This window comes from Ascaphus truei, chromosome 5 (genome assembly GCF_040206685.1).
Source record: "Ascaphus truei isolate aAscTru1 chromosome 5, aAscTru1.hap1, whole genome shotgun sequence".
NCBI lineage: Eukaryota > Metazoa > Chordata > Amphibia > Anura > Ascaphidae > Ascaphus > Ascaphus truei.
The window spans coordinates 156,189,380-156,204,260 of record NC_134487.1 but is presented as its reverse complement, the minus strand read 5'-3'; the positions used below and the strand labels follow the sequence as shown (position 1 = coordinate 156,204,260).

The following is a 14,881-nucleotide window of genomic DNA, read 5'->3' as shown; positions in this document are numbered from 1 at the left end:
TAGCCTTGGGACCCCTTACTTCCCGAGATACAGGCCCCGTTATGGGGTGCCGATATCTCCTATGCATTTAAATGTCCGCGTCACGTGACGTGGGAATAAAATGCATAGGAGATACCAGCACACCATAACGGGGCAGTATCTCTGGAAGTAAGGGGTCCTGAGGCCGAAACCAATGCGGTTCAGCTCAGAAGACCCCCTGCTCATCTAAACTATTAACAAAATTAAAATGTATACACATAAATTTCGGGCGATATGTGCACAGGGAGAGATGGCTCTCTCAGAGCAGCTCTCTCTGCAGCAGATACAACTCGCCGGGTAAGGCCTTTTCAGAGGGTCGTTCATCAGATCACCGGCTAATCACCCGTTTTGTGAATTTTGCTATGGACAGGTAATGAAGGTTTTTTTGAATACCGTGATAGCAACGCTCATAAAAACGGTGATTTAAATGGCCCGGTGATTTATTTAATGAACCTTTAGTAGGCCCCTTAGTATTTGTTATTGATATACATTGTTGCATACATTTGAACACCTAGATCGACTTTGTAAGTTCAAATGCATGCCTCAGAGTGACACAACTGGTCTTAAGTTCCTTGGAATTGAGTCTGTCCCAAGAAACATTTGCGGGGGTGATTGGGATAGTGATATCCTACAGAGGGAATCCCGCTGGATCTTTAATATAGGGACGCTATCCCCACAAGGTCTTAATGAGGGATTCGTCTTTTCCCCCTTTAATTAAATATACAGACTATTGACCACAATTTTGTCCACTTTTTCTGATTAGTACCTCACACTATGGAGAACAAAAGCGCACTAGCAAAAACGGAGCAGGAAGGACCCAGAATCAAAAATAAATTAAAAAGGCACTTTAATGTGACAAAAGACCCATTATATATTACTTGTGTTTTCTATGTTATTCATATGTTTTAAAATTATTACACTTAGGTTTTAGGTATTGTGGTTATATGTTTTTTTATCTTTAATTCTTCTCTTTATGATTAGATAAGGAGGCCAGCTACTTGTTCATTGTTTTTATATTTTTCTTTATGGATTAGGATGTCCTTTTTCCTGTCTTTTTTCTTATTTTTTGTTTATTGACATCGCAGCGCCGTGTTGCGCATGCGCAATGATTAGCATTGCATGTGGGCGCCATGGCGACTTGTACTGCATTGAAGGTGGTTGGATTTGTAAGATTACCTGTTGTTTTTATGTTTTGCCCTTAACAAACATGGCCACACTGCTGGTGGGATGTTTTTTGCCCTTAGAACAGCACTGGGTCGCTCTGCGCATGCGCAATGACGCGCATTGCGTCATGACGTCATCATGGTTCCGTTTTGGCGCGAAACGGCCCACAGGTAAGAGGGTATTTAATGGATGTTATTACATTGTGTTTTATCCTTGAAAAAGAACGCTGTGACGTTCGAAACGCGTTGGATGGGTCTTTTGTCACATTAAAGTGCCCTTTTAATTTATTTTTGATTCTGGGTCCTTCCTGCTCCGTTTTTGCTAGTGCGCTTTTGTTCTCCATATTCCTGTTATACTGCATATCTGAAGCTGCACAGCCTGCCTACCACTCCTAGGATGTGAGTATTGCTTACGTTCAGGGGAACCTGCCGATGAGACTGAGGGTGAGTGGGCTTGTAACATCTACCACCTGTCTTCAGGAGGATAGTACCCATACTATTGCATATTAAGTACTATATCATACTCATTTTGTACCTTGGTTTAGTGGTTTGGCTTACTTCATTTCATCATATCTGCATTAGAGCGCTTTAGCCTATTTTTTCTATCTTGCAATAGTACCTTACGCTGCAGGATGGTTTGATTTATACCCCAAAATCCTACCGACAGGTATAATGGGAACTGGATAGCTTTAACTCAGTAACACAGCGGTCTGATTGCTGATCTAAATATAATATAGAAAAACTATGCCTCTTTTCTCCCCTCCTGTATTTGTAGCTTGCATATAAATACTCATTTGTGCCATTGTTTTACTTGTATACTCCTCATAAACAGTGCTTGCCAATTACAACGGCAGCAGATAAGTTTTTCTGTTAATCTTTATTTGTAAGCTATACTTCACTATTTACTACAGTAGTGTGAACTCCAAAAGATTTGCAAATGAATTATCCTTGGTCTTCGAGAAAATGATATTATGAATGCTAGACTGTAGTTTATGAAAGGAAATCCCTCCCGGCGGGGAGGGTATAGGCGGTGCACTGCGTGTCAATACATACGTGATGCGTTCCAATTAAAGGAAATCTGACGGATGCTGGATCACAGTAGCAAAAAAGATTTTATTGAGCGTTCGGCAGCATGCAGAGTAAAAACAAGAATCCTGAAGGGAACCTCTTTTTCGCTACTGTGATCCAGTATCCGTCAAATTTCCTTTAATTGGAACGCATCACGTATGTATTGACATGCAGTGCACCGCCTATACCCTCCCCACGTGGGGCTGATGCATGCTGGCTTCCGGATTACCCTATAAAGATTGTGAGTACCCTTTTTCCTTTCACCAAGTGTTGAGTTTGGAGGTCTAGCTCTAAGTGTAAGTGTGTTGCCCTTAGATACCCATATGTTGTCTATTACTTAAACTGTGAGCATTAATGACCATGCTTTGCTAGCTTTACTCACATTTATATACCTGAAGGATATCAATACATATCCATCTACAATCAAGATCCTACATATGGATTACAATTACAATGACTATTATTTTTGATGCTTGTTTTTAGGATTACCCTTGAGCACTGGATTAGGGAATTTTTTCTCCATTTTTCTCTAGACTGTAGTTTAGTTCATGATGTCTTTTATCTGTTAAATAACCTCTCTGTACTAGTGTTCTAACATTAAGAAGAAGATGTCCTCTTTTGTCTTTTTCATTAAACTTGTCTCTATTCTGGTGACACCTTCATCTAACCAGCTTGGAATGGCAAGGATTAATAGAATCCCGGTAGCCATGACAACCTTCTCTCTATAAATACATTATGCAGATAGAATGTACTCACCTTCGAAAAAGCGCTGATAAAACGTGAAACGTGCGTCAGGTGATCAGACGCGGTGACGTCATCATGCGGAGGTATCTGTGAGGAGCTGTATGCTGAGATACTATGCTGTAGCTGGCGTGCCTGAATGCTGTAAACTCTTAAACAGACGAGTTTGAGTTACTTGTGTATCATGTTCGGACTTCTCTTGCTACAGTACAAACATGCCAAGAATGTTGCAAAGAGTAATACGAGTGTTTAGGCATGCATTTGATCTTACAAAGTCGATCTAGGACAGGGGTGGGGAACCTTTTTTCTGCCAAGGGCCTTTTGGATATTTATAACATCATTCGCAGGCCATACAGAATTATCAACTTAAAAATTACTGTAGCCTGCTATATTTGGTCAAACATTTAATTAAATCACCCCTAATGTGATGGCTGGAACTGCTTCTCTTTGGTGAGGCATGTGATGTTAGCTGGTATTGATGATGTTGCTACTCGCAACTGGTTTTCCAGGTTTGGGTCGGTCAGTCTGGAGCGCAGTCGACTCTTTGCGATGGTAAGTTTTGAAAAGAACTGTTCGCAGCAGTAAGTTGTTCCGAACACAGATGCATATTTCAATGCATGTTTCCTCAAAGTGGGAAATTTGTCATTGCTTATGTAACGTTTATAGAACTCAAGCAGTGGGAGGTTGTTGTACCTAGCTTTCAGCTCATCATCGCTTTGCAGCTGAATGATTTCGTGTTGTACAGTAGGTTATCAGGCACATCAGCTGGTTCCACATTGAACGGTGTAGCAAAGATGTTCAATTCCATTTGTCTACATTTCACGTCCATGAATCTTTCATTAAATGCCTCAATTAGTTACGCACATTCACCAGCATATTCAAGTGTCCTAGAAGGCTTTTGTCCTTCCAGAGTGGGGAAATGCACTGTGTTATTCCTTTCAAGTTGAACTTTCCACAGCCTTAATTTAGCTTCAAATGATTTCACCTTTGAAAGCAGGGAGCTGAGAAGCTCGTTGGGGCCCTGCAGCTTGACATTCAGCTCTGAGAGGTACTTGGTAATGTCCACCATGAACGCTAGATCACACAGCCACTTGCTATCATTGAGTTCCCTGACAGGTTTTCCCTTCATCCCCATGAACTGCTTGACTTCATCCCGCAGTTTGTTAAACCTCATGAGCATGTTCCCACGACTCAGCCACCGCACTTCACAGTGATAAACAAGATCACTGTACTCAGAGTCAAGATCATTCAGTAACTCCTTACACTGGCGGCTGTTAATCCCTCTGCTTTTAACAAAATGTATGCATGACACTACTGTTGACATCACATTATTGAGCCGCAACGACTGTGCACAGAGACTTTCTTGGTGTTTGATGCAGTGGCATATAATTAAATCACTTGGATCAAGACTGAGACGATCCAGTTCTTTCTTGACAAATGCAATTAACCGTTTTTGTGAGCCAACCATGGCTGGAGCTCCATCTGTAGTAAGGCCACTTTTCAAATGTTAGCTCAAGTTTTTTCATTGATAAAACAAGTCTCTCAAACAAGTCCTCACCTCTTGTAGTGCAATTCATGGCTTCCAGTGACAGCAGTTCCTCTCGCGTGTCAAACTCTGCAGTTATCCCACGAACGAAAACGGTCAGTTGGACAGTATTTGTTATGTCCATTGTCTCGTCACAAGCCAGAGAGAAAAATTGGAAATCTCCTGCAGAATCCTTCAATGTTTTTCAATATCTTGTGCTAAGTCAGTATTCTGATCTGAGACGGTTCTCCGAGACAAACTAACACTCTGAAACAATTTTACTTTGTCTGGTGCTAACAACTCCGCTGCAGCCACCATGCACTCTTTCACAAACTCTCCCTCTACATAAGGCCTCAGCTTCTTTGCGATTAGCTCGCTCACTACATAATTCATCTGAGTTTTTTCATTAATAAACAAGTCTCTCAAACAAGTCCTCACCTCTTGTAGTGCCATTCATGGCTTCCAGTGACAGCAGTTCCTCTCGCGTGTCAAACTCTGCAGTTATCCCACGAACGAAAACGGTCAGTTGGACAGTATTTGTTATGTCCATTGTCTCGTCACAAGCCAGAGAGAAAAATTGGAAATCTCCTGCAGAATCCTTCAATGTTTTTTCAATATCTTGTGCTAAGTCAGTATTCTGATCTGAGACGGTTCTCCGAGACAAACTAGCACTCTGAAACAATTTTACTTTGTCTGGTGCTAACAACTCCGCCGCAGCCACCATGCACTCTTTCACAAACTCTCCCTCTACATGAGGCCTCAGCTTCTTTGTGATTAGCTCGCTCACTACATAACTCGTCTGAATAACATTGTCTCTGTCACAACGAGGCCTAGTGAAAGCAGCTTGTTGTTATTCCAAACTCCACTGAAGAGCATTGATTTTATCCAGATGCATTTAGCCTCCCAATTCATTGAGTTTAGCATGTTTTGAGCTGTAATGACGCTCCAGATTGGCTTTTTTCATTACTGCTAAAGCATTGTCACAAACTAGGCACACAGGTTTGCCTTTGACTTCAACAAAAAAATTATCATTTGTTCATTTCTCTTGGAAAGATCAACGCTCTGCATCCACTTTTCTTTTCTTTGTAGTCGCCATTTGTAGGATTCACACCACTTACGTTTTAATAACTATCCAGTGTGTGTCGCCAGCAACGCAATTATTTTGCTTTGATCCCTGTTCTCCCGTGTGAAGCTTGAGAGTCAGATCTAGAAGAAAGCAGTATAGGTTATTTCGGTGTAGGTATAGGACAGTTAAGATAAGCCAGAGAGAGTGTGGGTGAAAGAGAGAGACAGAGAGAGAGAGTGGGTGACTGAGAGTGAGTGGGTGTTGGGGGTGGGTGACTGACTGACACTTGAGTGACTGACTGACACTTGGGTGACTGACTGATACTTGGGTGGTGAGTGCTATGACTGACTGTAGGTTGGTGTCTGTATTTACTCTCTCTCACACACACACTGACATTCACACACACTGACATTCACACACACACACACACGCACACCCTCACTCATAAACTCACTCTCTCTCTCACTCTCAGACACTCTCTAAACAAGAATGACAATCCGCTGCAAGAAGTGACAACTTGAGATGCATGAAGTACGGTCTGACAGCTTAGATCACACTGAGTCATTTTATGGGGCACAGATTATTGGGGGGGGGGGGGGTGTCTGCAAAAGTTAATCATACAACATGTATTGAAGTCAAGGAGACCAATGATGCTGGGATTAGGTGTCACTCAGTGACTGACAGGCCTGGTGGTGTCCCAAGGCCCTCCTGCCCTCTCCCTGTCAGGGCACTGCGTGGCTCCCTCACCTCTTACACTGCCCTCCTCTGCAGCTGCTGCCTGGTGTGGGGAGGATGATCAGAGTCGGTAGTGAGGTGTCTCACTCCGCAGACTCACTCTTCCGTGGATGTGCGCGGGGGTAGGGAATCTGAGCAAGGGGGGATTGGAGCAGGTGCCCTCCTCCGCAGCTGCTGCCTGGTGTGGAGAGGATGATCAGAGTCGGTAGTGAGGTGTCTCACTCCACAGACTCACTCTTCCGTGGACGTGCGCCGCGGGGGGGGGGAGGTAATCTGAGCAGGGGGGGATTGGAGCAGGTGCCCTCCTCCGCAGCTGCTGCCTGGTGTGGGGAAGATGATCAGAGTCGGTAGTGAGGTGTCTCACTCCGCAGACTCACTCTTCCGTGGATGTGTGCGGGGGGGAGGGGCCAAAAAAAAGAAAATCTTGGCAGTCAACACGTGGCAGCCAATCAGGAAAGGGGGAGGTTCCCCCCCTTTCTTGCAGGCGCTTCGCGAGCGCGCTAAATCCTGTCAGCCAGTGGTAACCAGGGGCACGGCCGGGCCACCTGACTCACGGGGCCGGACCAAATGATTTTGCGGGCCTATGGACGTTCCCCACCCCTGATCTAGGTGCTCACATGTATGTAACAATGTACATCAATAAAAAACACTAAGAGGACTATGCTGTAAGCGCCGATAAGCCCTATGGGTGAGTAAAAATAATTAATTTCACTGTTAGGCAACATTTTGTGGTAATGTTGTTGGTTTTATAAGTTAAATTATTTTTATTAGCACATATACACTTTGTCAAATACTCACATCTACATAAATATTTTGTAAACTTAATTGTTATAATGTAGATTCGATTTACTGTATGTTAATAAAAAAAATCCATGTATTGGTTTTGTCACATATAAAAAAACACAAACACACACAACAACATATTTGACATACAATACATCTGTTATGTTAAAAATTAGATGAGCCATATTTCAATACTACTTACTGTATCTAACATCAAAACATGCCATTTATTATTACATTTACTATGGATGTTTAATGTCATTAAATAATATGATTTAGTAAGGTTTCAAATACAGATATCTTCATGTTTCATGATCCTCTCAGATATGGATAAACACTTCATAAGTTAGATATACAATATGTTTGACATCACTATTGAGTCAATAACAATATATAAGTAGAAATATTATTACATGGTACTATGTTTTTTAATTATTTGAATATGATGTATTATAGGTGACTCACGATATGGGATCAGACCGTGGCTCTTAACCCCACTGGCTAACCCTCAAATCCCTGCAGTGGAAAGATATTATGTGGCACACGTATCCACTAGGTCGGTTATAGAGAGGACATTTGGACTGTTGAAAAGTCGGTTTAGATGTCTGAATCACTCAGGTGGTGCCCTACAGTACAGGCCTAGAAAGGTGTCTGACATAGTGATTTGTTGCTGCATTCTGCACAATATTGAACTGGGTCATAATCTTCAAGGTGACATACGGGAGGGTCTGGAGGAGGAGCCTCTAGTCCTTGCTTTAGGGGATCAGGAGCACACAGGCAGTGGGGGGGAGACACGTCTGAATGTGATAAACAACTATTTTTCAGGTAACCAACAATGTATATGTTAACATGAATGTATTACAATGACATTTTACAAATGTTATCATCTTAGGATAGGGATGCCTGTAAGCAACTTCTTTGCCCAAGTGTACAAACACATCCTGCTAATGTATGTGAAGCTCAAAAATCTTGTATAAAAACATGTAATAACAAGTGTAACGTGTGCATAAGAGGACTATGTTGAGCATGTACAAATGTTATGTTCATTTTTGTGTTGTGTATACGTTAAAATTTGGTGATTCTTATTTTTCATTCATATTAAACTAATCATCATTGGACATCTCTAAAAATGTACACACATTAAAGTTTACCATTAAATCAATTTTGGTTAACATTATGTACTCTGTGTTTATATATAAAGAAAAAGTTTGGATGAAATATTAACATATGTACGTGACAATTAGATACATTATAATGAACTGAGATAACAAAACATGTATGTCCTTTCTCTAGCAGAAATGGCTTCATTATTATTGGCCGCAAAAAACAGGAGATGACATTAACCCGGGCATAGAAGCTTACAGGTATTAACAGATTACTTGAAGTGCTTTAAATGTGTTAATTCCACATTTTTAGCATTGCCACAGTCCATGAGTCTTGTGTGTCCATACTCTTTGGGGGGAGGAAGGGGACACTGTGTAGAATTGTTATGGAACATATTTGTAGACGCGTACGCATGATAAGTTTTAACATTAAACTCATGCACATGCACGAATGGAACACTCAGAACTCACATGCACTACATCACACAGCACCAATTTTTTACACCATCACTTGCCTAGCACAATATGTGGAATGTTTGCCTGTATTTTGTTATGCTTCTTGTTAACGTAGTTTACATATATACATGTTGACATTTATTATCTTTCTTGATATTTAACATTATGCAAAAAAAAACTTGTTATCCGTATGTAATAAGTCCTCATTTAATAAGTCAAAAAAATATATATTATTTAAGGTATGGATACATAATATTAATAAGTTAAAGTAATGTGTTGTATTGCAGTAATGTTGAGTTTAATTTCATTGTAAACATATCTATATCTGAGATAGAGACACATTTTGTTGTGTATGTGTACAATCTCACTTGATTCAACAATGTATTAAGGCTGACAAATTAATCTTTGTCCTTAAATTTGGGAACATCTGACAGAGTTTCTCCTCCTCTGGGCGGTCTCACTCTATGCGTTTTACCAAATAGTATATGGCTTCCTCAGGAGTGTAAACACCTTTTGTCGAGATGCTGGAAAACTCTTTAGTCACCAAATAGGTGAATATCTCGACCTGAGAACAAGTCTGGAAAGGAGGGCAAAATACAGATTTGGTGTTAAATGACGGAAATATGGCTGACACTTCACCCACAGCAGACCCACCCATTGCCTCCCCAAATTGTACCTCCATGTCGTCAATTAGCCTTAATTCCTGGCTTGTCCACAGAGGCTCCATGCCTAATTCTGAATTATCAAGGTCATATTTGTTTTTATTAAAGAACTTGTGCAGCAAAAGTTTTCGGCAGAACAGGTTGAGATCCTTAATCCAATCAAACCTGTCTGCCGAAAATGAGGGTGAAAATGAGAGTCCGAGTTTCAAAACTGAAATTTGATCATTGGTCAATTCTATATTTGCCAAATTGATGATTGTCATTTCATTCATTTTTTCAGTATTTGCTTGTTTTTCTTGCTGTAGGCCCCCTTTAACAAGGTTTTTCTGTCCCCTTGGACTCGCTTTTCCCCGTCGCGCCATGGATCTCTTGTGAGGAACCGCTGGCCTACTTCTAAAAAAGATGTATCTTATCCCTGTTATTCTGTTTTCCCCATCAGATAATTCTATGTCAGATGTTATAAATCCGGACTTGGGACCCGAAGGGTTGATCGTACCCTAGTTTGCTTTCTATTTCGTCTATTAGGATGACTATTACTTGCCACCACACCTAAGGCTAATATTGTTATTATCCTATGTGCTATTTGCAGTAACATCCATGTTTGTTATACAGACACTACATGTATTATAGAGGTCATGTTTACGCTATATATTGAGGTTTCAACTTAATCACTCAGGTTCAGTGACACTGTGGCATGGTTTTAATCATAATATGTTGTATATATGTTGTATATGATGCAATTAATAAATTAATATTTTTGTACGCTAGAGTGCTTGTACCAGGATCCCTTTCTTCTTCATGTTTATATGTATATATGTATATATATATTTTTGGGGGACTTTGTGTGTGTGTGTGTGTGTGTAGTTTAGCGCATGCGTAAAACATATGATGCGTCTAATGCTGTCATATGTAGACTGAGACAGAAAAGAATCCCTATAATGTGGCACAAAAGAAACACCCTAATTAAAACATAATATTTATTAAGTAACTTAAAATGAAACAGTTCGGAAACCACAATTACAGAACCCAAACATTATTGAAAACAATTAAAAGAACCGAAGAGGTGTGGCGTGGAAGTGCTAGTATTGCAGTATTATATATATATCTGTTACTAGACTAAGTGTATCACATATATAGTGTGGGTATTGTCTATATAGTATATCCTGCGCAGACAAAAGTGTAGTCTAGAGAAAAAACCTGTATAGTGATATTCTAGCCAGTTGAAGGGTGAGGATAAGCACTCAGAGTGCTGCCTGGAAGGAGAGTATCACTGCAGCAGGCACAGGAGTGCAAGTAAGCCCAGAGGAACCTAGTCCAGTAGTGCAGGGTAAGGTACATGAGGTTGCTAGTTGCTAATTCAAGTTAGCATAAATGTGTTCCCACCTAAGAGCTGCAGCTGTAATGGCTGCAGCACTTGAACTGAGGGAGCTGCCCTAGTTGGTATCACTGTAGCTAACTAAAACTAGTTATGGCTCAGAGAACAGGTAAACGATAACAGGATTAGCATACCCTAAGTTTCTGAGTGCTGTTGCTGCCCACGGATGCAGTCTACGAAGCACTGAGACGGAACACAGGCCCACACCTCTCCGATGAGCCATCGTCGTGTGATGGTGACGTCAGACGTACCCTACGTACGTTTCACCGCAACTGGCTTCATTGGGGGCGGGTTCTAGGAGCTCCTGTGAGGTTTTTATGCGCGAACATTGCCATGGCTACTGAACACTGGCGCTCTATGATTGGTTGTAATTCCTCACCAATCGCAGCGCTTCTGTGGATGACGCTCCCCTGCCGGAGGGAGGGGGGGAAGAGAGAGAGAGGGAGGGAGAAGCCTCCTTCCTATGTCACTGGGGACACCTCTCTGCGCTGAGTGATTATACTGAAAGTAAATGTAGTGCTGTCACATACCTTACTGATGAACAGTGTCCATCAAGATGCATAATGTATAGTCAAATGACCCCTAAACAAATTCAGATCTCCCTGTAGATGGCATTATAAATAGGCCATATTGATGAATATCAGAGTATTATGAGCATTGTGAATGGGCCATATACAAAGGAGCTGATTATATAGACATATTTAGCCCACTAAAATAAGGTTGAATATCAGAGTCAGGATCGTAATAACTTCTGAACCTGAGTGTAAATAGTGGGATATGCAGGGGAGGGGGAAAAAAAGGGGGGTGGGGGGCATGATTAAATGTCCTAATAATACTAGGCTAGATGCTTTATATAGCCTGTACTGGGAATGCAAAAGGAGTGGCATGAAAATCATAGAAAGAAAGTGTATAAAAACCCTTCATTTAGACCATCAATTATATGGAATGAAATTAATGAATTATAATGTGTACAGTACTGTGCTAGTTGGCTACTGTGTCAATTTCAGGTGTTTAAAAGCCAGAACACTAAAATGCCATTTTATGCACTAGCATGCACTCACGTCTTAAGGCAGTACGGTTGGAAGTAATTCCTCGCCATCACATGGGTAGTCTGAGGTATAAACCGTGTGATTTCGTAAAATTATGGCAGCTGCATCTGTATATAGAAATATATCATTAGATTTGTTTAAATGTATACACACACACTCATACACTGACATTCGATTATAAATTTTAAAAATGTTTATTTAACATAATTTCAACGTGTCAATTATTTTTATTTTATTTTTCAACATGTTAGTAATGTATTTAAATATATTGACATTTAATTAAACAGTATCTCATTAAAACGTAACCAGTACATTAAAATATTAAATCAAAGCTAATTGTGTTCTTTAAATGAAAGTGAAAGCACATAAGTGTTTTTTGCTATTACATTAACAGTGTTGCAGTTATTCATTTGTAATTGTATGCCACTTACATTAACTATATGTAATGTTATTTATGTTTTATCACGTTCTTAAAAAACCCCACAAAATGGTCCCAAAAAATTCACTTGTTTTGCCATTTCTAATACAATGAATATTACATCCCTGTTAATACAGTATATGTATTAAATAAAAAATAAAACAATTCTGAATTTAAATTATATCATTCAATGTAAAAAAATTGTACAAAATTTAGGCTTGTGTATCATTGTTAGAAAGAACATCAACAAAGAATTTCATCTTTCAATAAAACATTTTATTTCTTTTTGGGATCGGGTTACCGGCCTAGATGTGTTTGTCTCTCTGGAAAGTGCTCGTTGGGCACGTACATTTCTCCCTGACAATCTTTGCGATTTGTTGCCTTTGAATGTTTTGTGGCTGTGGCTGCTGTCGATAAGCTTCAACAACTTGGGCCTGTGACTGCTGTCGATAAGCTTCAACAATTTGGGCCTGTGGCTGTGGCTACTGTAGATAGGCTTCAACAATTTGGGCCTGTGGCTGCTGTAGATAGACTTAAACAATTTGGGCCTGTGGCTGTGACTGCTGTAGATCGGCTTCAAGATTTCGGTCCTGTGGCTTCTGTTCTGTGTCTTCATTTTGTGGTTGCTGTGGCAAGGGTGGTGTGGGTAGAATACACTGTGGATCACAAGGTTTCTTAGTTTGAAGAGATGTAGTAACAGCACATATAGGATGTCATTTTCGCTTTGTGCTACTTTTTGCAGGTGTGTCTGTAGAGCCTTCAATAATGGCAGACAATGGTGCAGCGATCTTTGGCGATGACAATTGAACGGGTGTTCTGGGAGATTTGCCAACAGATGTCTCTGGGGAAAACACAGGACAATCAAAGGCTTCCACTTCTTCGCAAGTACGCATTCCTGCATCACCAGGTCTTGCAGAGGCACGAAACTGTTTATGTTGTATGAAACTTGTAGCTATTGATTGAATAGATCTGTTCAGAATTTGAAACTCAACAGTATTTTGTACTAATATATCTTTTATACTGCTTATTTCAGATACCATCCTTTCCTGAACCCTCATCAGTTCATTATGCCGTGTAATTTGGCTTTGCAGTAACCAATATATAGCTAGCTCGATAGCGGACAAATGCTCTTGGTTGCCAGGATCAGGAGGTGCGGTTGCAGGTTGATTTGGTGGTGATTCTGGACTGGGAACATCAGTATCAAAAGACAGACACGGTGATGTCTCAAGTCCAGAGAGGTGTCCAGGAGATGAAATATCTATTTTGACAAAATGACTACAGCATTAATAGCTTGTAACATAAAAAAATATTATGCAGATTTGTTAGGTAACCAATGCATGTAGATTTTTTTAATGAAATTGTGCATCAATAATTTGACAAAATGTCAACAATAACTATTGATTGTGAATCTTAGCAATACAGATTATTTTTGAATTATCATAATAAATGCTTTATATTAACAAACTATATAACTAGATTTAGGTTACTGGAACATGATATATCTTAACTTTTATTATCTAACTGTGCAGATGTAACTCACATCTGCTTCTATCCTATGCTCATATGAATGTGTAGTTGTGGCATCTAAATTGACACATAACATTTATAATTTTAGGGCCTCACCTTCAATTACGGGTGTTGCAACTTCTGAACCTGGTGCTGTCAGCTGTTTTCTTAAGGGAGATGCAGTTTGCACTACGTAAATTGGAGATAAGACAGGTGTTACTATTGTTAAGTATATTTACATTCAATTGTGATTCCTGTTAAATTTACACTCATTTGTTTTGTTAAACTGTGTATGTGATAGTTTAACTGATCAGCAGCAGCTGTATATGCTAAATAGTAGAAAGGTTAGCATTAAATTAAAATTATCATTTCAAATATTATGTTAAACAGTTTATTCTGGAAGTATACATAAACAGTATTTATTATGTCTTTTTTTGTTCACATACACTATAAAATAATGTTATTATGACACACACTAAATAAAAAAAACACTAATGATATATTTTTTAATTTTTAAACACACAATTAAGATACAAAACAATTTCTTGCTGTAAAAGTACCGACCTGGGGGAAACGGATGATCGTATACCCCAATATCCCTATCACCAGGCAACCCTTCAACCATTATTGGTAATATTTTCTCATTTAGCTGCTCCTCCAATGGAGTCAGCCTTATATTGGGTGCTGGAGGTCTTCCACCAATGCTGAGGCATGCAAACGTGCACTTTGCAACTTTGATTTTAATTTTCTTTATATATCATCAAGCGCTTCGTGCAGATGTCATACGTTGTGGCTTGATTTCCACAGGTGGATACAGACACTATAATATATTTGCCATACACTGGCGACACACTTTATTCGAGCTCGGCTAGTCCCACGAATTCGGGTATACCCGGGTGTATTGAGGTTTGTGACTGTTTTCTGCCCGAGTGCATTGAGGTATTTTCTAGGCAGGGATTGAAGCATTTTATTCCCGCTGGCTGCAATACTGCACAGTATATATATATATACTGCATTACAATTCATGAATTTATGCCATTTGGTAGACACGCGAAGCATTGCAGCCTATTAAATCCTAATCATTATCATTTAACAGATCAGCCGCCCGTCAGCCAGGCATGAACCCAGGCTGGGAAGGCAAACGCAACGGGGCTTGTTAGAGGTGAGGAGCGGCGCATTCCAGGTATCTGCCAGGTACATACTGGGTATTTGC

General features: G+C 40.1%; 2 long non-coding RNA genes across 2 annotated transcripts in view; one reads left to right on the top strand and one right to left on the bottom strand.

The window, feature by feature from the left end:
- Positions 1-3,153, bottom strand: part of LOC142494484 (uncharacterized) — a 29,113-nt gene extending 25,960 nt beyond the window's left edge. The window contains exon 1 of the long non-coding RNA XR_012801475.1: positions 3,006-3,153. This is a non-coding gene — a long non-coding RNA (uncharacterized LOC142494484). The remainder of the gene's footprint in view (positions 1-3,005) is intronic.
- On the top strand, positions 2,341-13,434 carry LOC142494485 (uncharacterized). The gene is made up of 3 exons (XR_012801477.1): positions 2,341-2,490; positions 12,905-13,047; positions 13,196-13,434. It is a non-coding gene; the product is annotated as an uncharacterized LOC142494485 (long non-coding RNA).
- The last annotated feature ends 1,447 nt before the right edge of the window (positions 13,435-14,881 follow it).